The 16,571-nt window shown below is 36.9% G+C and overlaps 1 pseudogene; it reads left to right on the top strand.

The window, feature by feature from the left end:
* LOC113832616 overlaps positions 1 to 16,571 on the top strand; it is a 43,456-nt pseudogene that overhangs the window by 25,565 nt on the left and 1,320 nt on the right.

Genomic DNA, 16,571 nt, shown 5'->3' on the forward strand with positions numbered 1-16,571 from the left:
TATGGGATAGGTAGGGTGTTAGTTGGGGGTAGGGAGGGGAGGAGGGGAGGAAGAGGGACCTGGGATTAACATGTAAAATAATCTTCTTTTAATTAAAATAAAAAGAAATGTCAATAAAAAGAAATTAAATTAATTTATCACAAAAAGGAAAAGAAAACCATCAGTCAATGGTTTTAACGGTCAGCCTATCACATGCCTAGGCACCCATGCTTTACCTAGTGAACTTGAGCTGTTCATGCAGTGACCTCATTTGGTTCCATCTAGGCAATCAATCATGTTTTTTTTTTTTTTTGTAAACAACTCAGGACTCACCTATCTGACTTCCCCTCAGCACCATCTTTGACTGGCTAGTGTACCTTACAGAAAGTTGTTAAAATACCCTACAGCTAATAAAAGAAGGCAAACCAATTCCTTTCTCATTTGAAAATTATTTGTATTTAATTTCTCAAATTTAAATGATGGAAACTCTTAGCAATGGATAAGAGGTGAAATACAGAAAAATTCTGCAATGATCTGGAAGTGGTGGACCTGAGAAGAAGAATGTTTTGAGAATGCCATATAGATTTATTTTGGCTATTTAACAAATAAATATCAGTAGTATAAACTTTATTACATTTTCTAGTTCTTTGTTTTTTGAGGAGTTGTTGAAATTAAATGTCAAGAATAGTAGGATTAATGAAAAAAATGGTGGTTATTTTAGAACAAACATCATGTGATAACTTGATGAAGTGATGTGAGGAAACTGCAAGTAACTTCTCCATAGGAAATCTACATTTCCCATAATTCCATTTGACCAGGCTCATGGCCCCATTCATTTCCCCAGACAACAGTACTGAATCAATAACATTAAATGTAGACGTTCAGTCCCAAATAAATACACAGAAGCGTATATGAATTATAAACTGTTTGGCCCATTGCTCCGGCTTATTACTAACTAGCTCTTACTACATAAATCCACCTATAATACTTACCTATGTTTAGCGACCTGGCTTGGTACCTTTTCTCAGTACGGCATTCTCATCTTGCTTCCCCTGCATCTGGCTGGTGACTGACTCCCTCTCTGCCTTTCCTCTTCCCAGAATTCTCCTAATCTGATCATCCAGCCTATACTTTCTGCCTGGCTACTGGCCAATCAGTGTTTTATTAAACCAATATGAGTGACAAATTGTTTCAGTATATAAGATCATTATCCCACAGCAATTAAATGTGTTTTATCTTTCATGAAAGTTCCTGCTCTTTTCTTGCCCCCACCCCTGCTACCACCCTTGGGAAATAGTATTCCTTAAGATTAAAAAAATAAACCCTTGCTGTTTTTATCACTGCTGTCTTGTGGACCCTGTTAAATTCCAACAAGCACTTGCTGTTGTATTTGCCTCTTGTTTTCTGTGTAAACTTCCTATAGCCTTCAAATAGAGGTATTGTGCACCAATAGAGAATAGACAAAATCTTTTATTTTCACATTTTTTTATTTGAATTAGAAACAAGATTATTTTACATGTCAATCCCAGTTCCTTTTCCCTCCCCTCTTCCACAACCACCCCTTCAACTAAAACCCTACCTATCACATATCCTTTCTGCTCCCCAGGGAGGGCGAGGCCTCCTGTCATATCCTTTGGGATAAGGCTTAGGCCCACCCCTTGTGTCTTGGCTCAGGGAGTATTCCTCTATGTGGAATGGGCTCCCAAAGTCCACACCTATGCTAGGGATACGTACTTATCTACAAGAGGCCCCATAGATTTCCCAGGTCTCCTCACTGACCCCCTTGTTCCTGGGGTCTGGATCAGTCCCATACTGGTTTCCCAGCAATCAGTCTGGGGACCAAGAGCTCCCCTTTGCTCAGGTCAGCTGTTTCTGTGGGTTTCACCAGCCTGATATGGACTCCTTTGCTCATCACTTCTCCTTTTCTGCAACTGGATTCCAGTTCAGTTCAGTGATAAGTGTGGGTGTCTTCTTCTACTTACATCAGCTGCTGGATGAAGGCTATAGGATGGCATATAAGTTAGTCATCAGTCTCATTATCAGGGTAGGGCATTTAAGATAGCCTTTCCACTATTGATTAGATTGTTAGATTTGTCATCTTTGTAGCTCTCCAGACATTTCCCTAGTGCCTGATGTCTCTTTAAACCTAAAATGTCTCCCTCCATTATGGTATCTCCTTTCTTATTTTCTTCTATTTTTCCCCTGACTCAACCTTTCTGCTCCCTCATATCCTCCTCACCCCTTCTCTTCTCCCCTTCTCATTCTACTAGCTCCCTCCCCTCGCCTCCCATGATCCCAATTTGCTCAGGAGATCTTGTCCCTTTTCCCTTCTCCAGGGGACCATGTATGTGTCTCTTAGGGTCCTCCTTGTTTACTAGCTTCTCTGGCAGTGTGGATCCTTTACTCTATGTCTAAACTCCACATATGAGTGAGTACATACCATGTTTGTCTTTTTGTGACTGGGTTACCTCACTCAGAATGGTTTCTTCTAGTTCCATCCATTTGCCTGCAAATTTCAAGATTCCATTGCTTTTTTCTGCTGAGTAGCAAGCACTCCATTGTGTAAATGTACTACATTTTCTCTATCCATTCTTCAGTTGAGGGGCATCTAGGTTGCTTCCAGTTTCTGGCTATTACAAATAGTGCTGCTATGAACATCGTTGAACAGATGTCCTTGTTGTATGAATGTGCTTCTTTTGGGTATATGCCTAAGAGTGGAATTGCTGGATCTTGTGGTAGACTGATTCCCATTTTCTTTAGGAGTTGCCGTACTGATTTCCAAAGTGGCTGTACAAGTTGGCACTCCCACCAGAAGTGGAGAAGTGTTCCCCTTTCTCCATATCCTCTCCAGCATAAAATGTCATTGGTGTTTTTGAATCTAGCCATTCTGATAGGAGTAAGATGGTATCTCAGAGTTGTTTTGATTTGTATTTCCCTAATGGCTAAGGATGTTGAACACTTTCTTATGTGTCTTTCAGCCATTTTATATTCCTCTATGGAGAATTGTCTATTTAGTTCTATACCCCACTTTTTAATTGGATTGTTTGTTATTTTGGAGACTAGCTTCTTGAGTTCCTTGTATATTTTGGAATTCAGCCCTCTGTCAGATGTTGGGTTGGTGAATATCTTTTCCCAGTCTGTGGGCTGCCTTTTTAGAGAGTGGATAAATTCTAATGATGTCAAGACCTATAGTAGAAAACTGGGAAATCAACTCCTAGATATGGTCTTTATATTGTGATAAACAAGTTAGTAGTTTTATATTGTTTATGGTCAAATGAATTTTCATTATTTATGTTGTGTTGTCCTGTTTGTCCTTACACAGTTAAATAACTATAGTGAACATTGAAAAGCATATTTCAATGTAGTGAAAAGAGAATTTTAAGTGTTTGTATTATAGGGTAGATGATAAATTTATAAGGTAGCAGATAGTCTACCAGATCTGGCTCATCATGCTACTATGTACAAATAATGCAAAATATCACATTTTATCCCAGAATTCAGTACAATCAGTGTGTCACAATAAAAATAAATAGCTTATAAAATTTTTATTATTAATATTAACTTTTCTATATCACTTACTGATATAGAAAAATCCAGAAATGTATGCAGTTATAGAAAAATAAAATAAAAATTGCTGTGTCTATTTGTACCAGCTGTTATATTTTCCTGGTGCCTTTGTCTCTATTGTAACACATGTCACATATTAATCAATGGGAATTCAACTGTGTATGTGGATTTGCAAGTTCTCAGACCATCCCACACTGAGGGATACTTCTGAGCCTAGACACAAGGGGGGTGGCTTAGGCCCTATCCCAAAGAATATGGCACTTTGAAGACCCCCTATGGAAGGCCTCACCCTTTCTGGGGAGCAGAAAGGGTATGGAATGCATAGTGTGTTAGTTGGAGGGGTAGGGGAGGAGGAGAGGGAGAGGGACCTGGGATTGACATGTGAAGTAATTTTCTTGCTAATAAAAAAATAAAAAAATAAAAACACCTCTTCAGTCAAAAAAAAGTATGCACAGACTTTGTATTTTATTTTCATTTTTCTCTCTTACTCTATTTTCATGTGTTACACAGTAAAAATGATAAAGATAGCATGTGGTGTCATCCTTTCCATGTATGTAAAGTCTTCCTGGGGACTTATGCAAGACAGTGCAACTTAGTGATAGTTTTCCATTAAAATCATCACAAATAAAAATTGTTTTTCAATTCATGGTTTAGATTAATCACAATAGCTTAAGACATTGATGGATTTTCGTATGTTGAACCATCCTTGCATCCCTGGGATGAAGCCTACTTGATCATGGTGGATGATTTCTCTGATGTGTTCTTGCATTTGATTTCCCATATTTTATTGAGAATTTTTGCATCAAAGTTCATGAGGGATATTGGTCTGTAGTTGTCTTTCTTAGTTGTGTCTTTGTGTGGCTTAGGTATCAAGGTTATTGAAGCCTCATAAAAAGAGTTTGGTAATGACCCCTCTGCTTCTATTGTGTGGAGTACTTTGAGGAGAATTGGTATTAGCTGTACTTCGAATTTCTGGTAGAATTCTGTACTGAAGCCATGTGGCCCTGGGCTCTTTTTGGTTGGGAGACTTCTGATGACTGCTTCAATTTCATTAGGGGTTACAGGTCTATTTAAGTTGTTTATCTGTTCTTGATTTAATTTTGGTTAAGTGAAATCTGTACATAAAAATTTCCATTTCCTTTAGATTTTTGAATTTTGAGGAATATAGGTTTTCGAAGTATGACCTGATGATTCTCTGGATTTCCTCTGTGCTGTTGTTATGGCCCCTTTTCATTCCTGATTTTAATTTGCATGTTCCACTCTTTGTTGTTTGGTAAGTTTGGATAAAGGTTTGTCTATCTTGTTGATTTTTCTCGAAGAACCAATGCTTTGTTATATTGATTCTTTGTATTGTTTTCCTAGTTTCCATTTTATTGATTTCAGCCCTCAATTTGATTACCTTGTGTCTGCTCCTCTGGGGTGTATTGGCTTCTTTGTTTTCTAAAGCTTTCAATTGTGCTGTTAATTCTCTAGTGTGATTATTCTCCTGTTTCTTCATGTGGGCATTTAGTGCTATGAAATTTCCTCTTTGTACTGCTTTCAAAGTATCATATAGGTTTGGATATGTTGTGTCCATATTCTCATTGAATTCTAGGAAATCTTTAATTTCTTTTTTTATTTCTTCCTGGACCCATGAATTGTGCAATTAGGTGTTACTTAATTTCCATTAGTTTGTAGGTTGTTGTTCGTTATGTTGTTGAATTCTAACTTTAAAACATGGTGGTCTGATAAGATACAGGGGGTTTTTTCAATTTTTTTGTACTTGTTCAGGTTTGCTATGTTGCCAAGTATGTGGTCGATTTTAGAGAAGGTTCCATGTGGTGTTGAGAAGAAGGTAAATTGTTTTGTATTTGGATGGAATGTTCTATAGATATCTGTTAAGTCCAATTGCGCCATAACTTCTGTTAGTTTTTTTGTTTCTTTGTTAATTTTCTGTCTGGTGTTCCTCTTCAGTGGTGAGAGTGAGATGTGGAAGTCTCCCACTATAAGTGTGTGCGGTTTTATGTGTGATTTGAGTTTTAGTAATGTTTCTTTTACAAGCATGGATACCTTTGTATTTGGGGTATAAATGTTCAGAATTGAGACTTCATCCTGATGGATTTCTCCTTTGATGAGTAGGAAGTGACCTTCTTCATCTCTTTTGATTGATTTTAGTTTAAAGTCCAATTTGTAATCCACCATATAAACCGACTGAGGAAAAAAAAAAAAAACAAACCACATGATCATCTCACTAGATGCCAAAAAAGCCTTCGACAAAATCCAACACCCCTTCATGATAAAGGTCTTGGAAAAATCAGGGATAACAGGAACATACCTCAACATAATAAAAGCATTATACAGCAAGTCGACAGCCAATATCAAATTAAATGGAGAAAAACTCAATGCAATTCCTCTAAAATCAGGAACAAGACAAGGCTGTCCACTTTATCCATACCTCTTCAATATTGTCCTTGAAGTTCTAGCTACAGCAATAAGACAACAAAAGGAGATCAAGGGAATACAAATTGGAAAGAAAGAAGTCAAACTCTCACTATTTGCAGATGGTATGATAGTCTACATAAGTGACCTGAAAAACTCTACCAGGGAACTCCTATAGCTGATAAACACCTTCACCAAAGTGGCAGGACACAAGATTAACTCAAAAAAATCTGTAGCCCTACTATATACCGATGACATATTGGTGGAGAAAGAAATCAGAGAAACCTCACCCTTTAAAAGTGCCACAAACAACATAAAATACCTTGGAGTAACACTAACCAAAAAAGTGAAAGACTTGTACCATAAGAATTTTGAGTCTTTAAAGAAAGAAATTAAAGAAGATACCAGAAAATGGAAAGATCTCCCATGCTCTTGGATAGGTAGGATCAACATAGTAAAAATGGCAATCTTGCCAAAAGCAATCTACAGATTCAATACAATCACCATCAAAATATCAACACAATTCTTCATAGACCTTGAAAGAACAACTCTCAACTTTATATGGAGAAACAAATGCCCTGCGATAGCCAAAACAACATTGTACAATAGAGGAATTTCTGGAGGCATCACCATCCCTGACTTCAAGCTCTATTACAGAACTTTAGTCCTGAAAACAACTTGGTAATGGCACAAAAATAGACAGGTAGATCAATGGAATAGAGTTGAAAAACCTGATATTAACCTACACACCTACGAACACCTGATTTTTGACAAACAATCCAAATATATACACTGGAACAAATAGAACATCTTTAACAAATGGTGCTGGCATAACTGGATGAAAACAGGTAGAAGACTACAGATAGACACAAGCCTTTAGCCATGCACAAAACAAAATGGATCAAAGATCTCAACATAAACCCAGCCACACTGAACCTTTTAGAAGATAAAGTGGGAAATACCCTTGAATTAATTGATACAGGAGACTGCTTCCTGAACATAACACCAGTTGCACAGACACTGAGATCAACAATTATTAAATGGGACCTCCTGAAACTGAGAAGCTTCTGAAGGACATAGTCAGCAAGACAAAACGACAGCCACAGACTGGGAAAAGATATTCACCAACCCCACATCTGACAGAGGGCTGATCTCCAAAAATATACGAAGAACTCAAGAAGCTAGTCTCCAAAACACCAAACAATCCAATTAAAAAATGGGGTACAGACTAAATAGACAATTCTCAATAAAGGAATCTAAAATGGCTGAAAGACATATAAGAAAGTGTTCAACATCCTTAGTCATCAGGGAAATGCAAATCAAAACAACTTTGAGACACCATCTTACTCCTATCAGAATGGCTAGATTCAAAAACACCAATGATAGTTTATGCTGGAGAGGATGCAGAGAAAGAAGAATACTCCTCCACTGCTGGTGAGTGCCAACTTGTACAGCCACTTTGGAAATCTGTATGGTGACTCTTAAAGAAAATAGGAATCAGTTTACCACAAGATGCAGCAATTCCACTCCTAGGCATATACCCCAAAGAAGCACATTCATACAACAAGGACATCTGTTCAATGATGTTCATAGCAGCACTATTTGTAATAGCCAGAAACTGGAAGCAGCCTAGATGCCCCTCCACTGAAGAATGGATAGTGAAAATGTGGTACGTTTACACAATGGTGTGCTTGCTATTCAGCAGAAAAAAGCAATGGAATCTTGAAATTTGCAGGCAAATGGATGGAACTAGAAGAAACCATTCTGAGTGAGGTAACCCAGTCACAAAAAGACAAACATGGTATGTACTCACTCTTATGTGGATTTTATACATAGAGTAAGGGATTACCGTCCCTCAATCCACACTGTCAGAGAAACTATTAAAGAAGGATGACCCTAAATGGGACAAACTTTGTCCCCTGCAGAAGGGAAAAGGGTCAAGATCCCCTGAGCAAACTGTGAGCATGAGAAGAGGGGGGAGGGAGATCTCAGAATGAGAAGGGAAGAAGAGGAAGGATGCAGTGGTCATGAGGAGCAGATTTTAAGTCAGGTGTAGATTAGAAGAAAGGATATGTGATAGGTAGTGTTTTAGTTGGGGGGTGGCAGGGGAGGATGGGAGGAAGAAGGGAACTGGGATTGTCATGTAAGTCAATCCTATTTTTAATTTAAATAAAAAATGATAAAAAACAATAGCTTAAGACAAATATTTCTCCCTTTCATTTTATCCTTTGGTGTTTTGTTTTATTTTATTCGTCTTGGTTAAATTTTTTGTATTCATTACTAGTTCCTTTTTAAAATAGCAATTAAGTTAGGCACATGTATGCATCTCTATGTGGATATTCACAGAAGGCGGCTGTGGATGCCAGAAGTGTTGGATCATCCTGAAGCTGGAGTTTGAGACAGTTGTGGGCTGCCTGACATGGGTTATGTGAACTGAACTTGGGTCCTCTGCAAAGGCAGAACATTAACTTAATCACTGAGCAATCCTCCCAGCCTTTTCAGTATTAGTTTTATGGGGTAAGAATAACCATTTACAAAATCATGTACATTAAATTTTTTCCCAATTTGTCACTTGTGGGTTCCCAGTATACTTTCTATTTTGACCATACTCAAGGTTGAATTTCTCAATTCAATTCTTTGTTATTCCTGGATTTTGTTGTTTGTTTACCAATGCTTGCTGTTCTGCAAGATTAAAACATTTTTTTTTCTTAAAGGAAAATGAATTCAGGTAGAGATCATCATATTAATTAAGCCAACCGAGTCTCAGAAATGGATAACTACCACATTCTGTCTCCTTTGTGGGTTCCAGGCTTCACAGTCCCACAAAAATCACATATATACATATGAAATAACAGCAGAAGTGATACTACCTAGGAGCACACAGGGGCAACATGGGTACAGGAAGAACTTGGGGAAGGAGTAGAATGAGAAGTGAGGTCTATGCTCCTAGTACATTATATAACTGCATGAGATAGATTTTTGTGACCCTGAATAGCAAAATAAAAAAGAGCCTCATACAATCAATTTATTTCATACAATCTTTTTGCACTTACTTAATAAAGGAATTTAGTTTCACTTTTTCTAAATTCAAGCCAATTATAGAAATATTATTCAATAATTCTTTTTCTGCTACTAATTGAAAACCATAGTTACTGAGATTTATAGTTCCACATTATTTCAAATACATATTATTTCTTTTTTATTTGTCTATTGCCTATCTCCCCAGGAAAGGTAAGTTAATTTTTATGGATTAAAATGCATTTTATTTTCTGGTTGGGTGGATTAATTTCATCTAATCCTTTCTGGCTATGCCCATATTATTTTTTTTGAAGAAAATTTAGTACTTTTTACAAAATGTTAAAAATAATCATGTCACTATGTATTAAAATTTTGAGTTTTACTATAAATAAAAGTGTTCCAAATTATCTTTTTAAATAGTTTTACATAATTTATTTACACTTAAAAGTTTTTTCGATATTATTCCTTTTTATATTGCAAATAAAGTTTTTTTTCATATTTTCTAGCTGACAGTTTATTAAGAAGAAGAGTATTACTGGTTTTCAGCTTTAATTTTATAATTAGAGCCATTAAAGAGTTTTCTAAGGATTTATTGTATATAATCTTGGGTTTATTTGTAGGAATACAGAGTTAAAACTGAAAGTCTCAGAGTTTTGCCATTTCAATTTCAGTATAGAGGTGCCATTTCTTTCATTATTGATACTTCCAGAGAAAAAAATGCCAATAATTTGGGCATTATTTTTTGTGACTAATGGAATTTTCTTACTGTTTTTATTTGATGTCTACTGAGATAAACATTTGATTTTCTCTTAGCTTACTGTGTGTTATAGCATGTGAATGGATTTTCTGATACAGAATTAGCTTTAAAGCAAATGAACTTTAATGAAGCTCATTTAAAGGGCATATAATCTTGTTTGTATCTTAAAAACAAGAAGGGAATGTTTCATTCAGAAACAGCACTCAAGGAGAAACAGTAATGGTACTCTGGCAGTTTAAAATTTACACATCTCTAGAGCCCTCTCTGAGGATCATTATCTGTTCTTTGTTGTTTTAAGAGTCATTATTGCTCAATCCCTGGCAATTAGCTATCTTTCTTCTACTATTCTTCAAAGGATTGCATGCTAAACTAAGGAATAATATTACATATTTTCTTACACAGTCAGTTTGCAAACTGAATAATTACTTTAATGTCTGTCATAGATTTGGGATTCTGTAATTTAAATAAAATAGTACGTCATCAAGATTTGCACATCATAAAGCATTATCAAAAGGTGCCAGACTGTAGCTTATTTACAGTGGAAAAAGTTCCTACTTTACTCTGTCATTATCTTTTTTCTTTCAAGTGAGATATCAAAAGAATATTATACAAATAAGACAGCAAATTTGGGTCGAATTTCACATAAAAGAATGAAAATAATGGCAAATAGTGTGTCATTTAGGGGGAAAAATCCTTTCAAATGTCTGAATATCATGTAGGAGTAACTTACTTTATAGAATCGGCTCTCAGAGCTGTTAACCCTGTTATAGTTTTGTAATGGAGTAGAGACTGATTAGGATTAAAACACTCAGGACTTTTAAATAGGAGAATTTTTATCAATTATTAATTTTAATATTCTTCCAATAAATAAAATACTTAATATAATAATAAAAGGGCATTATTACATAGTTATCTATTTTCTAAAACATAAGGAAAAATAACACACTCTTTCATCTAATTTTTCATTATTATATTAACTTTCAGGTTTTCTTATTTGTCCTGTCAAAATATGTCACACTTATAAGGAATGATTTGAATACATAGATGATAAATTATAGACCCAAAATATGTTCAATTCCAATCTGAGTGTCAATGATCAATTCAAATTTAAGACTTCTCTGGAAGATTATCAGGAGGTTTTCAATGATCTTTACCTCGAATGTTTTGAATTAGGGATTGGAATTCTGAAAACTTGGCTCAGTCCTCCATACTGTGAGTTTCTGGGTCATGTACATTTTGTAGATGCCTGGGTCTCCCATGCTGTGGCTCTTAATGTGAGTCATTATAAATAACCAGAACTATTACATGAGCATGGTTTGAAAGCCCATTTTCCCCCTGGGAGTAATAGTTGAGGTCTCACTGAGCAAAAACCCTTTTCCCAAGTAAAGTAAATAAAAATTAATTTATAAAATTTAGTGACTAGATCATTGTCTTCTCTCCTTTGAGTATCTCACCTTTGTAAGTTAGCTATTTCCTCTTGCTGAAGCACTAATTTCAGGGTCCTTTGAGATTCTAATGTTTCACTTGAGAGAGAAAAAAAGATAATGGCAGAATGACCCATTACACAATAAGTTTGCTGCTAAATGCCATTGGTAGATTCAGAGAGTATACTAGCACCTTTCTGGTTTATGCTTACTTGGTTTTAATGATCACAGATAGTGAACAAAGTTTGAGGTAAGAAAGTGTACCTATACACAATAACTGTACAAAATGAAATAGTAAAATTTGTAGGTAATGGATGGACCTTGACAAGATTATATTGACTGAAGTAAGCAAGAACCAGAAAAATAAATGTCACATGTTCTCTCTCAACTGCAGCTACCAGTTCCAAATTCTCATGTATGAATGTACAACTTCAAGTAACCACAGAAAACATGGACATATAAAAAACATAACAGGGGACTTGGGCTTGATGGGAGATGAATAACAGGATATAGGTGAGACCCCCCAATAGAATGAAATAACAGGGAGAAAACTTCAACTGGGGTGGAGGGAAGGAGGCTAGTAAGAAGAAGGACAGAATAGGGCCAAATGGACAAGCTAGTTTGATAAAACTTCAAGGAATCATGAAATATGTTAGAAAAGTATTAAGGTATCTCAGAAAGCATGAGGAATAGATTTGGACCATGTTGGAGCTAGGTTGTGTAGTTTGGATAGAAGGCTTTGTGGTTAATGGATTGGCTTTATTTTGAAGAACCTTAGGGAATTTAGATGATTCTGTGAGCTTTGTGTCTGCATGAGAGAAAAGCAGAACAAGAAATTTTGGCAAGATTTACCCAGACAAAATTTTGAAGACCCCCGCAAGGCAAACTCCTAGAACTCCCTGGGAATTCAATATGACACCAAGTTGAAAGAGCTGATGAATTTTCTCTGCCCTGATCAAAACTCACATCATGTAGGCTTTGATGGCCGGAATTACTTTAAAGACATCTAGAGTTCTAATATGTACTAGGGAGTTGACTACATCAACCTACCTGAATTTCCCTGGAAGCTTATTCAATTTTCCAAAGAACTTCATTTGGGGCACTGCAGAAAAGCCTCATAGGTATTGAAGTGAGCAATCATTAAGAACTTCCTGAGTTAAACATGTTTCTAGTAAGAGCCTAAATGCTTGTGTTGTAACTCTTGCTCTACTCCTGAATTCTGGTCCTCTTTTCTACACTTAGTCCTTCCTCTTCTTACTCCCTATTGTGCTTTCTTTTGTATGTCCTTCCTCCGTGTCCCTGTTTCCATAAGTATTATAAGCTCCAATACTTTCAATTCACATTTGTTTTTATCTTCAAAATCAATAACTAAAATTCATTATTAACCTAACACTGAAGTAGGTACTTTGCAATGCTAATCTAACTTAATACTCACAATAACCATGCAAGATGATATTTTCTCATGTTATATCAGGCAGCTTTGAATGAATGAATGTATGTGTTTGTGTGTGTGTGTGTGTGTGTGTGTGTATGAGTGTGTGTGTGTGTGTGTGTGTGTGCCAGCAAGAGAGTGATTGCCATAGACTAGCTTTTAATTTGAAGTATTGCTTTTTAATTGAATTGAAAATGTACAACATTTATTAGAATGCCTTAGTCTAAAATCACTTAGATCTTATTTTAATTTGTGTTTCTCAGAGTAATTGTAATTTCATCCATATAAAAATATAAATGAGATGCCCCAGAATGAGGTAAAATCATGAACATGGCAGCATGCAATGTTTCATAGTTTAGACTGAGCATCATTATGGATTCCACTTCCTGGTTTTGCTGGATACTTTGATGAAAAAATAGAGTATTGCATCTAAGGATGTTTTTGAGGCATCACTGCCTATACTGTTTTAATAAAGAGTCATCACCACGAAAATCAAAAGCAGACACATCATTTTACATTCCGCAATTAAGTGTATGCTTGTTAGCAGCAAGTCGTGGCATCTTTGATAGTCTGGGTAATGTATGTTTTCTTCTCAGATTACTGAGGCTGTGGTAAATGGAAGCCAGACTCAAACATCAAAGAAGAGAGGTTTTCCTTTGTAGGGAAGCATCATTATGTTTTCACACCATTAGGGTGATAGATGTACCCCATCTCCTCTGCATGAAGAAGATGCTTTTGATTATGTTATTTTGAAACTAAACTTAGACCAAGAAAGCCATAATGTTGATCATTACCCATGGATATATTAATAACACAGTGCTCCTACACACTGTTTACTGGTTACCTTATGAACAGTTTTAGACAAAGGTGGGGTGTTAAAGAACTCACTAATTGAAACTCATTTTAATTAATTATTAGTAGTTACTTAGACATATCAGCACCTAATTTTCTGTCTTTTAAATGACATTCCCCTGAAAGCTTGTACGGTTCTTCATGATGGCCTCATAAAAGACAGCCTCAGTAATTACTATAAAGATCACACCAGGCAATTTAGTATCCAACAAAAATCAGGATTAGATGCTGAGCGATGACAAGGATGCTTGTTATCTCATATGTCTGCATACCATTAGACAATGCTTTCCATGAATAAGTAAATGCAACCCATGTTTTAGACCTAGAGTTTACTAAAGGAAAAGTGTGAGTTGAATAAAGTAGACATTACCAAGATGCTGTATGGTGAGCACACTCAAATTAAATATACCTGAACTGTAAAGCTATTGTTTTCATTGTTTTTTCCATACCTTCACTTTAAAACATGTGCTGTACCCAAGATAGCACTGTTAAAACATAGTGATTTTGATGATACTAAGAGTGCCCCAAATCTGTAAGGGAGAAAAATTCATTTACCACCATATTTTGCTCATCCTGAAAGATTGGTAGATGTAGAGTGTAAGCAAACCTGTAGGGACAAAAACCCAGCAAGGGAGAGAGTATATGGTTGAATCACTAAGCTTTTCTTAGAGTGATTGGAAGCCACCTATGCCTCTGCTCTAGCTGCTATGAAGCTCAAATGGTAGCCTGGGCATTAGCCACTTATTTTACTTCAACCTACTTTATTCCTCCAGTTAGATAACATTATTACTTGATATTGACAGTTACTTAGGAATTTTCCTTGCATAACATTGTTAGCTACAAAAACTTTAGGACCTATTATAAAATCAAAGACACTGTTTTTGTGTCTTGACCATGAATGGTTTTAAAATCACACACACACACACACACACACACACACACACACACACACACACACACACACACACTAGTGTTGCTCTGCCGGTGGTTCAATGAACTGATAATAGCAGAAAAATTTGAAACATAGGAAACAGACAGCATCAGATATATTTCTCATTTTGAGATATAGTCTATTTGATTTTGTATATTACTTTTACAACCCTTTTCTCTTTTTAAATTTTTTTTTATTTTCACCAATTCATACAAATAACTGTATTTGCTTTACCTTCTCATATAGAATTTAAAAAAAATTTTGTTAGTTCAAATTAGAAACAAGCTTGCTTCACATGACAATCCTTTCTCTTTCTCTCTCCCCTTGCCCTAGGCCCCCACCAGCCCACCTCTGTTCCACAGGGAGTGTAAGGCCTTCCATGGGGCTCCCCAAAGTCTGTCATATCATCCTGGGCAGGGCCTAGGCCCTCCCCAACCTGTCCAGGCTGTGAAAGCATCCCTCCATGTGGGATGGGCTCTCAAAGTCCCTTCTTACAACAGGGATAAATGATAACTGGTGATCTCTGCACCATTTAGCACAAGTAGACAAAAATAGATCTGTGAGGTGAAAGACTAGGGTTAAAAGCGATCATGATATCAGATGTTACTGTTCTTTTCCCTCTATTTTCCTTTTACTGAAAATAGAATCTTCACCGACTCTGGACTAACAGCAGTGGAACCTGCATAGGACTGAAGTAGACCCCCTGAATGCAGCTGACAGTGGGTGGACTGGGCAGCTTATGAGGCCACTGACAGTCAATCCAGGATCTATTCCAAGTACAGGAACTGGCTTTTTGGAGGCCACTTCCTATGGGGAGATACCTTGTTCAGCCTAGACACAGGGGGTAAGGCCTGAATGTGGTGGTGATGGGACTTTGTTGACTCTCCACTGGAGGCCATACCCTCTCTGAGAAGCAGATGTGGGCATGGTGTGAGGTAAAAGGTGAGGGGAGCAAGATGAGGGGGAGTGGAGAACTGGGATTGATATATATAAATTCAAAAATAAAGTAAATTAATTAAAAATAGATTCCTCTTCACCAGGTACATTCTGATTCCAGTCCACCTCCTTCTAGGCCTCCATGATCTTGCCCATTTCTCCTCCCATCTAAATCTACACACGTTCTGTCTCTTCATAGAAAACAAAGAGGCAGCTAAAGAATTATAATCAAATAAATTAATACAAAGAAAAAACATGTAAATCGGAATAGTTCAAACCAAACAGAAGAAAAAGAGTCAATGAAAACAAACTCAAGAAATTCAAATAGACAGACACACGTTTGCACACACAGAAATCTCATAAAACCACAAAAATGAACACATGATGTATACACAAAGGATCTTTAAAGAAAAGCCCTAGGAGAGCATTATGTGACAAAGAACCTCAAAGATTGTACTGAGTTGGTTTTGTGTTGTCCACCTACTGCTGGGCATGGGGCATGCTCTTAACAGTGGTTTGTAACCCCTGTTACAAACTCTCTGGCAGGAGGTAATCTTTCATCTGTGAGTGATTATCCATTGGAGGTAGCTTCTGGGTTAGGGGTGGGGGCTTCTGTCCACTTCTCATCTCAGTGCTGGGACCTTTTTTGGCCCAGACCTGTGCAGACTTTGTGTGTGTTGCCACAGTCTCTGTGTGCATTGGTCCCACTGTGTTTAAAAGGCCTTGTCTCCTTAGTGTCCTCCATTTCCTTTGGCTCTTACAATGTTTTCTCAATTTTACCAGGTCCCAGCACTGGTACGTATCTGGTCTCAGGCCTATCTGGTCTCAGGTACCTGGCCCATCCAGTCTCAAGCTTTTGACCACCTGAGCAGTGTTGGGTGTGGCCTTCATTTCATGGAGTGGGCTTTTAGTCCAGTTAGATATTGTTTAGTTACTCCTACAGGTTTGGTGCTACTATTGTACTAGTACATATTGCAGGTGGTTTTCCTTGTAGATGGGAGAGTTAGCTCTAGAAGGGTGTGGCTAGCTGTGTTGGTGCTCACCTTTCTCCTTTGGTAACTTCAGAGTATGTTTTGTTTATTTGCCTTTTGTTACTATAAATCTTTCTGCCAAAAGCCGCCTGAGCCTCACTGCCACGTGTGAGCTTTACGACAGCCGCCTGTCCGAGTTAGGCCCAAATGAATACACAGAGAGACTTGTATTAGTTACAATGCTGCTTGGCCAATGACTAGGATTCTTATCTGTTAGCTCAGTCTC

The sequence above is a fragment of the Cricetulus griseus genome (assembly GCF_003668045.3).
Source record: "Cricetulus griseus strain 17A/GY chromosome 1 unlocalized genomic scaffold, alternate assembly CriGri-PICRH-1.0 chr1_0, whole genome shotgun sequence".
NCBI classification, from domain to species: Eukaryota; Metazoa; Chordata; class Mammalia; order Rodentia; family Cricetidae; genus Cricetulus; species Cricetulus griseus.